The sequence below is a fragment of the Chiloscyllium plagiosum genome, unplaced genomic scaffold, assembly GCF_037043375.1.
Source record: "Chiloscyllium plagiosum isolate Xiang-an unplaced genomic scaffold, Cpla_swu_hap1 HiC_scaffold_40, whole genome shotgun sequence".
NCBI lineage: Eukaryota > Metazoa > Chordata > Chondrichthyes > Orectolobiformes > Hemiscylliidae > Chiloscyllium > Chiloscyllium plagiosum.
The window spans coordinates 28,872,173-28,882,690 of NW_028270178.1; the positions used below are offsets into that span (position 1 = coordinate 28,872,173).

The following is a 10,518-nucleotide window of genomic DNA, read 5'->3' on the forward strand; positions in this document are numbered from 1 at the left end:
TGTCACACACCTCCTTCTGGAATGTGCCTACGCAGAAGAAGTCTGAAGAGGAATGCAGTGATGTTTGTCAAGGTTCGTCCCGAGCAGCGCCATGACGCGGGACTCCATGCTCTACAGCCTGTTCCCCGGGACGCACACCGAGACGAACATGTGGAGGATCATCAATTCGGTGAAGGACGCTCTCTGGGCGGTCCGAAACCTGTTGATCTTCCAGCTGAAGGAGTTGACCCCGACTGAGTGTTGCAGACTGGCACATTCCAAGGTCCAGGAGTACGTGTTGAGGGATGCCCTGAAGCTTGGGGCAGCTGTCACCAAGGCGTGGTGGGGAAAGACCACCATTTAACAGTTGAGAAGAACAGGGGGCCCACACAATCATTTGGGCTCCGCTGACGCCTCAGCTAAATATATGGATTTGTGATTGAAAATTTATATAAAAATGATAAATTCTGATTTCTGTATGCACATGTTCACGTATGCATGGCATGACCAACTGTACAGACCATCAAATTATTTTATGAATAAAGTATATTTTTGAAATAAAGAAAAAATCTGTTCTTGTCAGTTTTAATATCTGATATGTCCCTGACTTAGGGACTGAATATTAATCTGAGCTTTGCAGGAAGGAGTTGTGTTAAGAGTTTGCTCCACTAACTTCGCCCATCGTCCTAATATTGCAGTGTTTCTGGGAATGGTGTACACCTCATTCAAAATTCTGAAAAGCAGCTTTGTGTATTCGCTTTTTGTTATATTTTTGCCTTATTTCTTATGTTCCGAGTATGGACAGCATTTGGCTTTTCAAGTCAGACTTGCCTTCGTGCAAATCAACTTGTTCTACAATCCGATTCATCTGTGTCTTTCTGTATATTCAGCACTCGCTGTCATTGTTGTCACTTTATCCTTGGTACACACCGCCCCTTCCCACCAACTCCAATTCCGAACAACAAAAGTAAAACAAAGTTGCCCACCAGCTCTACCTACTGTCAAACGGCATTCAGAAAACAAGTTGGAGAAGATGAAGCTATTGATGTAATCAACAGTTCGAATGTTGATGATGATGAGAATCACTTTGATGTATTAAATGAGAGATTTTGAGAACAATGTGAAGAGGACAAAGATCTGATGTATTTAGGGCACAAAGTCAGAGAGATGCGCAGCACAGAAACTGACCCTTCAGTCCAACTCGTCCATGCCAACCAGATATCCTAATATCATCTAGTCCCATTAACCAGCATTGGCCCATATCCTTCTAAACCCTTCCTGTTCATATAGCCATCCAGATGCTTTTAAAATACTGTACTTTAGTTTAATTTAAATTCCTCCACTACCTACTCTGGCATGTCATTCCATACACGCACCACCCTCTGCATGAAAAAGTTGCCCCTTACATCCCGTTTACTTTTTCACCCTCTCATGTTAAGATCTATGACCTTTAGTTCTGGATTCCCCCACCCCAGGGCAAAGAACTTGTCTATTTATCCTACCCATGCCCCTCATGATTTTATAAATCTCTCGATGGTCACCCTTCAGCTTCCGACGTTCCAGGGAAAACAGCCCCAGACTGTTCAGCCTCTCCCTGTAACTCAAACTCTCCAACCATGGCAACATTCTTGTAAATCTTTAAGATTTTTTTTCATCAGAGTGCAAGGGCAACCAGAATGGAAAGATGTGTTTGTGAAGGCTTTATTTTCTCAGTTCAAAGGCCTGTGAGCTGCATCAGGTTACATATTCACTGATGTAGGACACAATTGTGTGTGGTATCATGAATGATCAAGTCAGAGGCGTATTACTCCGAGATCCAGTTCACACATTAACCAGTCCAATAGATACTTTGCGGAGCTGGGGAATTGAGCCAGAGTTACATAAAAGCACTGCATCAAGATGTAGAATTACCTGTCCACAAAGTATATTATTACTCTAAGAACACTACAATGTCTACATTAGAATGGAAATGTCTATTAATAAGAAGTGTACATTGAAGGTGAAATTGGGAAAGTTCATACAAGATGTGGGGGCAAGTTTTCTTTCCACAGAGAGTGGTAGGTGTGTGGAAAGTAATGTAAGGGGTGGTAATGGAAGCAGATTTGATATGGGTGTTTCAGGGGCTTTTAGCCCCATAAGAAGTTGGATGTGCAAGGAATGGTGGGATATGGAGCAAGTGACCATCAACCAGCTGGAACTGCCAGTTACTAAATTAATGAAGACAGAGGTGAATGTATTTACTGGAATGGTGGGCAGAAACCTCATCGAAAACATAGACGAGAAATCATCCAGTGACATGGTTGTTGTATTCATCAGGTGATCTGTCAGTGCCATGGACACCAGGAAAAGTCCTGAAGAGATTGTAATTCCTCCTGGACGTCATCTCAGTGCTCCCAGAATCGAGATCAGATCAGGAAAATGCAAGCAGGGATGTAGTATAAAACTTTTCTCAAACTTTTGTTTGGAGTTAAATCTTTCCTTTGATTGTTATCCACAAATTGAAGAATTATATTGTTTGCAAGAAACAAATATCTATCTGGAGTTGAAATTTGTGTGTGGAAGTGTAATAGGAACTGAAATCGTAAAAGTGTGCAGACGTATTAACCGGGCACTGATTAACACATTAAAAGCCACAATGATCTAAGTGCAACTTTCGAATTATACAGCATTCCACATTAAATGTTAACAATTCAGTGTGTTCAACAAAGGATCCCCCCATCTCTGATTCTTACAGTCTGCCCATTGTTTTAGTCTATCCTTCTAAACCGAACATACCCTCTCTGAACAGAGAAGCAGATATATAATTTCAAGGTCACCTGACTCTGAGTTAATTTGAACTCAAAATTTTAATCCAATGTGTGTGTCTTCAGATGCCACAGCACTTCCTGCAGCATCCACAATATTTTACCTTCCTTCGTGATTTCGACTCTAGTTTGCACTCTTATCCCATTGCTCCCGATCAATTACTTTTTATATTTACCGCCTATCTATCTCACTTCAAAAATATATTGATGTAATTTCCATGAGCCGTTGGTTGAGTGGTTAGCACTGCTGCCGTCATAGTACCAGGGACCCGGGTTCGATTCCAGCCTCTGGTAACTATCTTTGTGGAGTTTGCACGTTCTCCCCGTGTCTGCGTGGGTTTCCTCTCACACTCCAAACACGTGCAGGTCCGGTGAATTGGCCATGCTAAATTGCCTGTAGAGTTTGGTGCATTAGTTAGGTGGAATGGGTCATTCTTCGGAGGGTCAGTGTGAACTAGTTGAGCCAAAGAGCCTGTTTCCACACTGTAGGGAAACTAATACAATCTAAAGTGTTTACTGTGTATATCCCCACCTGCCTGATCATAAGTCTCCCCTTAATCTTCTAAACTCCAACGAATACAATCCCAGTATCCTCAGCCGTCCCTCATATGTTAGACCTGTCATTCCAGGGATCATCCGTGTGAATCTCCGCTGGACACGTTCCAGTGCCAGTATGTCCTTCCTGAGGTGTGGGGACCAAAACTGGACACAGTACTCCAAATGGGGCCTAACCAGAGCTTTATAAAGTCTTAGTAGTACATCTCTGCTTTTATATTCCAACCCTCTTGAGATAAGAGACAACATTGCATTCGCTTTCTTAATCACGGACTCAACCTGCATGTTTACCTTTAGAGAATCCTCGACTAGCACTCCCAGATCCCTTTGTGCTTTGGCTTTATTCATTTTCTCACCATTTAGAAAGTAGTCTATGCTTTTATTCTTTTTGCCAAAGTGCAAGACCTCGCACTTGCTCACGTTAAATTCCATCAGCCATTTCCTGGACCACTCTCCCAACCTGTCTAGATCCTTCTGTAGCCTCCCCACTTCCTCAGTACTACCTGTCTGTCCACCTAACTTCGTTTCACCGGCAAACTTCGCTAGAATGTCCCGGTTCCCTCATGCAAATCATTAATATATAATGCGAACAGCTGTGGCCCCAGCACCGAACCCTGCGGGACACCGCTCGTCACCGGCTGCCATTCTGAAAAAGAACCTTTTATCCCAACTCTCTGCCTTCTGTTAGACAGCCAATCCTCAATCCATCCCAGCAGGTCACCTCGAACACCATGGGCCCTCACCTTGCTCAGCAGCCTCCCGTGTGGCACCTTATCAAAGGCCTTTTGAAAGTCTAGATAGACCACATCCACTGGGTTTCCCTGGTCTAACCTACTTGTTACCTCTTCAAAAAATTCCAACAGGTTTGTCAGGCGTGACCTCCCTTTACTAAATCCATGTTGACTTGTTCTCATCAGACTCTGCTCTTCCAAGAATTTAGAAACCTCGTCCTTAATGATGGATTCTAGAATTTTACCAACAACCGAGGTTAAGCTGATTGGCCTATAATTTTCCATCTTTTGCCTTGATCCTTTCTTGAACAAGGGGGTTACAAGAGCCATCTTCCAATCATCCGGGACCTTTCCTGACTCCAGTGACTCTTGAAAGATCTCAACCAATGCCTCTGCTATTTCCTCTGCCACCTCTCTCAGAACTCTAGGGTGTATCCCATCGGGGCCAGGAGATTTATCAATTTTAAGACTTTTTAAACTTTTCTAGCACTATGTCTTTCGTAATGGCAACCATACTCAACTCAGCCCCGTGGCAGCCTTTAATTTTTGGGATATTACTCATGTCTTCCACTGTGAAAACTGATGCAAAGTACTTGTTAAGTTCTCCTGCTATTTCCTTATCTCCCATCACTAGGCTTCCTGCATCAGTCTCAAGTGGCCCAATGTCTACTTTTGCCTGTCGTTTGTTTCTTATGTCCTGAAAGAAACTTTTACTATTATTTCTAATATTACTGGCTAGCCTACCTTCATATTTGATCCTCTCATTTCTTATTACACTCTTTGTTGTCCTCTGTTTGCTTTTGTATACATCCCAATCTTCTGATTTCCCACTGTTCTTAGCCACTTTATAGGATCTCTCTTCTTCTTTAATACATTTCCTGACTTCCTTTGTCAGCCAAGGTTGTCTCGTCCCTCCCCGGTTAATCTTTCTTTTCTTGGGAATGAACCTCTGTACAGTGTCCTCAATTATTCCTACAAACTCCTGCCATTTTTGTTCTACTGTCTTCCCGATTAGCCTCTGCTTCCAGTCTATTTTAGTCAGTTCTTCTCTCATGCCCTCATAATTACCTTTATTCAACTGTAACACCATTACATCCGATTTTGCCTTCTCCCTTTCAAACTCCAGACTGAACTCTACCATATTATGGTCGCTACTTCCTAAGGGCTCCCTTACTTTAAGATCTTTTATAGAGTCTGGTTCATTGCAAAGCACTCGGTCCAGAATAGCCTGCTCTATTGTGGGCTCCATGACAAGCTGTTCCAAAAAGCCATCCTGTAAGCATTCCATGAATTCCCTTTCTTTAGATCCACTAGCAACATTATTTACCCAGTCCACCTGCAGATTGAAGTCTCCCATGATCAATGTAACCTTGCCTTTCTGACATGCCTTCTCTATTTCCCGGTACATGTTGCGTCCCTGGTCCTGACAACTGTTAGGAGGTCTATACACAATTCCAATTATGTTTTTTGTGCCTTTGTGGTTCCTCAATTCCACCCACACAGACTCCACATCATCCGACGCTATGTCATTCTATACCATAGATTTAATTTTGTTCTTAACTAACAAGGCAACCCCACCCCCTCTGCCCACCTCTCTGTCTTTTCGATAAGTTGAAAAACCATGGAGGTTTAACTGCCAGTCCTGACCCCCCTGTAACCAAGTCTCTGATGCATACTACATCATAATCATTCACTATTATCTGTGCCATTAGTTCATCGGCTTTGTTATGAATGCTACGAGCATTCAGGTAAAGTGCCTTAATGCTAACTTCCTTATCATTAGAGTTGTTGGAAGTCATATGTCCTAAGTTATCCTTGCTTTTTACTGCATTCTCAGTCTGCCTCAATTTTAAATCCGTCTGGAAACATGCTATCCTGCTGCTTATCTTGCCATTTACCTCCATACTCCCTGTCGCTTTCACTTCCCCTTCCCCCCAACTCAGAAGTTTAAAGTCCTACTGACCACCCTATTTATCCTCTTCGCTGGAACATTGGTACCTGATCGGTTCAGGTGGAGATCGTCCCAACGGTACAGATCCCCCCTGTTCCAAAACTGATGCCAATGCCCCATGAAGTGGAATCCCTCTTTCCCACACCAATCCCTTAGCCACGTGTTTACTTGCCTAATTTTCTTGTCCCTATGCCAATTGGCACGTGGCTCGGGCAGTAATCCGGAGATTATGACCCTTGAGGACCTGTGCTTCAATTTCCTGCCTAGTGCTTCGTAATGCCCAAACAGGTCCTCCACCCTGGTCTTGCCTATGTTGTTGGTACCAACGTGGACCACAACAACTGGATCCTCCCCCTCCCGCTCCAATATCCTTTCAAGCCGGTCGGAGATGTCTCGCACCCTGGCACCGGGCAGGCAACACCATGCGAGACTCCCGATCCGGCTTGCAAAGGATACTATCTGTCCCCCTAATTATAGAATCCCCTATAACCACTACTTGTCTATTAGCTCCCCCCTCTTGAATGGCCTTCTGCACCATGGTGCCTTGGTCAGTTGGCTAATCCTGTCCAGAGCCCTTTTCCTCATCCGAACAGGGAGCAAGTATCTCGTACCTGTTGGACAAGGTCAAGGTCTGAGGCTCCTCCACTCCTGAACTCCGGTTCCCCCTACCTGCCTCACTTACAGTCACACTCTTTTGTGCCTGATCACTGGCTGAATGTGAATTACTTAATCTCCCAGGTGTGCCTGCCTCCTGAAACAAAGCATCCAGGTAACTCTCCCCCTCCCGGATGTGCCACAGTGTTTGAAGCTCAGATTCCAGATCATCAACTCTGATCCGGAGTTCTTCCAGCAACCAACACTTGCTGCAGATGTGGTCACTGCCGTTCACAATGGGATCAGCCAGCTCCCACATCATACAGCAACAGCACATCACCTACCCAGCCATCTCTGCTTAGTTAGTTAATTACTTACTTTGTACAAGTATGAGTTAGAATACTTTCTGATACCTCTCTGCTATAGTTTTTTTTTACCCTAAATAAGGACTTGATGTATACACACAAAAAAAATGAAGTAAATTTTTAACTAGTCCCTGGTAAAGAAATGAAAATCCTTACCTTAAAAGAAAAAGCAGAGTAGTTAAGAAGGTTAAAGGAGGAGGGTGGGTGGGAGATACTATAGGTGTAGAATCTCGGGTTTAGCCGCCTTCCTGACTTATATACTTACTTTTCCTTCCCGGCTGCCCGTCTGCTTGCCATCACTTCCTCTGCTGCTCCCGCTCTTTCTGTGGAGAGAGAGTAAAAAAAACACACCGCTGCCCGCTACAGGTAAGCAATTTTAAAACAAACTGTCTTACCTTTGCTGTAGTCTCCCGGGTTCACTTTTACTTCGACGCTGCTCCCACTCAAATGACCGTTCGTGTCAAGGGGTGAGTATTTATACTCACTTTTCCTTCCCGGCTGCCCCTCTGCTTGCCGTCACTTCCTCTGCTGCTCCCGCTCTTTCTGTGGAGAGAGAGTAAAAAAACACACCGCTGCCCACTACAGGTAAGCAAATTTAAAACAAACTGTCTTACCTTTGCTGTAGTCTCCCGGGTTCGCTTTTACTTCGACGCTGCTCCTACTCAAATGACCGTTCGTGTCAAGGGGTGAGTATTTATACTCACTTTTCCTTCCCGGCTGCCCCTCTGCTTGCCGTCACTTCCTCTGCTGCTCCTGCTCTTTCTTTGCTGTAGTCTCCCGGGTTCGCTTTTACTTCGACGCTGCTCCCACTCAAATCATGGATAGCATAAATAGGCAAAGTCTTTTCGCTGGGGTCGGGGTGTCCAGAACTAGAGGGTATAGGTTTAGGGTGAAAGGGGAAAGATATAAAAGAGACCTAAGGGGCAACGTTTTCACGCAGAGGGTGGTACGTGTTTGGAATGAGCTGCCAGAGGATGTGGTGGAGGCTGGTATAATTGTAACATTTAAGAGGCATTTGGATGGGTATATGAATAGGAAGGGTTTGGAGGGATAAGGGCTGTGTGCTGGCAGGTGGGACTATATTGAGTTGGGATACCTGGTCGGCATGGACAGGTTGGACCGAAGGGTCTGTTTCCATGTTGTACATCTCTATGACTCTATGAATACACTGTATAGGTGATTTTCCTCTTCTGTGTGTAGTTTCTCTGTTTTGCAGTGTGTGGTGGCTCATTGGAATAAGATTCTGATGCAGCTTAGTTTGTGGGTGGTGGGGTGATTGCTTCTATCATCCACACGTGGAACCACACATCCATCGTCGGACAAGACAAACAGAAATATGCACGAAAATTCCGAGAAGCATGGCATTTCAATCGGACCTTTATCAACAAACACATTGACTTGGACCTGATCTACCTCTCCTTGAGAAAGAGAACAGAAAATGACATCACCATAGGAAATGACATCCCCAACACAAAGAAACTCAAACATATAAATAGGAAGCAGGAATCATCAATACTGCTTCATCTGGAGACTCACGGAAGACATTACCTAATATGGTGATGAAATGATGAAAACGAACCTTCTCGCTCAGCGAGCAAACCTACATCCAGAACCTCAACCTGAGCCAAATCTTCTCAAAATTCGCTAATATGGGCTTATGGAGACATGGATGAGCATTTCAATTCTAAGTAGGAATGGAATTTATCTTTCAGTACATGCCACGGTGGAATTGAACCCACACCCATAGAACATTAATATCGAGCTCACAGGAGTAGCCCAGTTTTAATATTACTTTGCCACTGTCTGTACAGCTTACAACTGTGTAATGTAACAATAAACCAATTCAGTGTCTCGCACTACTTCACCACCATAAACAGATTCACTTTCTGCATTTAATCAAAGTCAAGTTCATGCCATCATTTAAATGATTAAAGACACATCGCATGACGTAAATTCTCAAACTGGTGCAGTTAATGGGAAGGACAGACCTATCTTACTAACAGACCCTTACACTTATCCCAACAATAAAAATCATAACCTTCCTATCAGACTAACATACATCCATCATCAAAACAGTACCTCCACATAATGCAGATCTTCCATAGAATGTAGACACTCGAACCATCATTGTTCATCCAGATATATCACAGCCCTCCCTGCTATTCTCACTCTCCATCTTGACTGACCACTGCACTTGGGAATAATCCTTCAGAAAATGTTAATCAATGAGCTTTCACTTGTAATCGTACATTAACACATTAATCATAAAAGATCATTGAAGAATAGAGTGGGGCCCAAAAGGAACAAGCAGGGTGAGCTGCTCACTGAAGCTGAGGGTACAGCAAAGGCATTGAATGAATGTTCACTTCTGTCGTTACTGAGTTAGTGTTGATCTTCTGAGCAGTACAGTGAACAATAATGAAGAGGTGCTAAAAGGCAGGCAGTACTCCAGGTAGAGAAGTCTCTGAGTCCCGATGTGACCCACCCATCCCCTTGCTGAGGGAGGTAAGGGAGACACTTGCAGACAGTTGATGTCAGACACTTTCCAGGTATCTCTGAACACAGGATTCATCCTGGGGTCTGGAAGATTGCAAATGTTAAACCATTGTTCAAGAAAGGGGAAATGGATAACCCAATAAAATTCAGACCTTTTGGTTTGACATCAACAGTAAGAAACCTGATGGAGGCTATAATACAAGATAAGTTAATTATGCAGTTCGAAAAAAAAACAGACAATACTAGACAGTCAAAATTGCTGATGTAGGGCTGATGCCCGAAATGTCGACTCTCTTGCTCTTCGGATGGCGCTTTTCCAGTGCCACACTTTAGGATTCTGACTCTCCAACATCTGCAGTCCTCACTTTCTCCAAGGACAGGTTATGTTTGACAATTTTAATTGTGCTCTTTGACGAGGTGGGACACAGGCAATGGATGGGAGTTTCTGTTTCCTTCATTCATTAATGGAATAAATTCCAAATTCAGTATTCGAAACAAAGGCGATGATCACTTTGTGCAAATCAGTACAAAGTGGTAGGATTTAGTTGCCGTTACAGAAATGTGGTTGCAGGGTGCTGATGACTGGGAATTAAATATCCAAGACTATCAGATAATTCAGAACGATAGGCAGAAAGTTGTATGAATGTGGAGGTCATGCTGTGAATTAAGGATTATGTTAGGGTGATCAGGAGAGATCTAAGGAGCAAAATGTTGAATCCATTTGGGTGGAGATCAAGAATAGTAATTAGACTCTTAATTTTGGACGATACAAATTTCAGTTGAAAGAGAAACAAATCTTTATTTCTGGATAGCTGGTGAGAGATTCTGGGTGACACCAAATGAGTCTCATCGCCTTCTTGTAGAGGCAACCTCTCGATGAATCTCTGAACATTCCATGCATGCAGTACACTTTCTATCTCATTTGCGTGGGACTGATGCACATTTCTTAGCATCACATGATTAATCACTATTACATTATCAAACCTGGAATTTCTCAAGCTTCCAGTGACTCGGGATTGCTATCTTCCTGTGAAAAGACTGAA

The 10,518-nt window shown here is 43.5% G+C and overlaps 1 pseudogene; it reads left to right on the forward strand.

Annotated features, from left to right (window-relative positions):
- The first annotated feature begins 525 nt into the window (after nucleotides 1–525).
- On the forward strand, nucleotides 526–702 carry LOC148138428 (U2 spliceosomal RNA; annotated as a pseudogene).
- The last annotated feature ends 9,816 nt before the right edge of the window (nucleotides 703–10,518 follow it).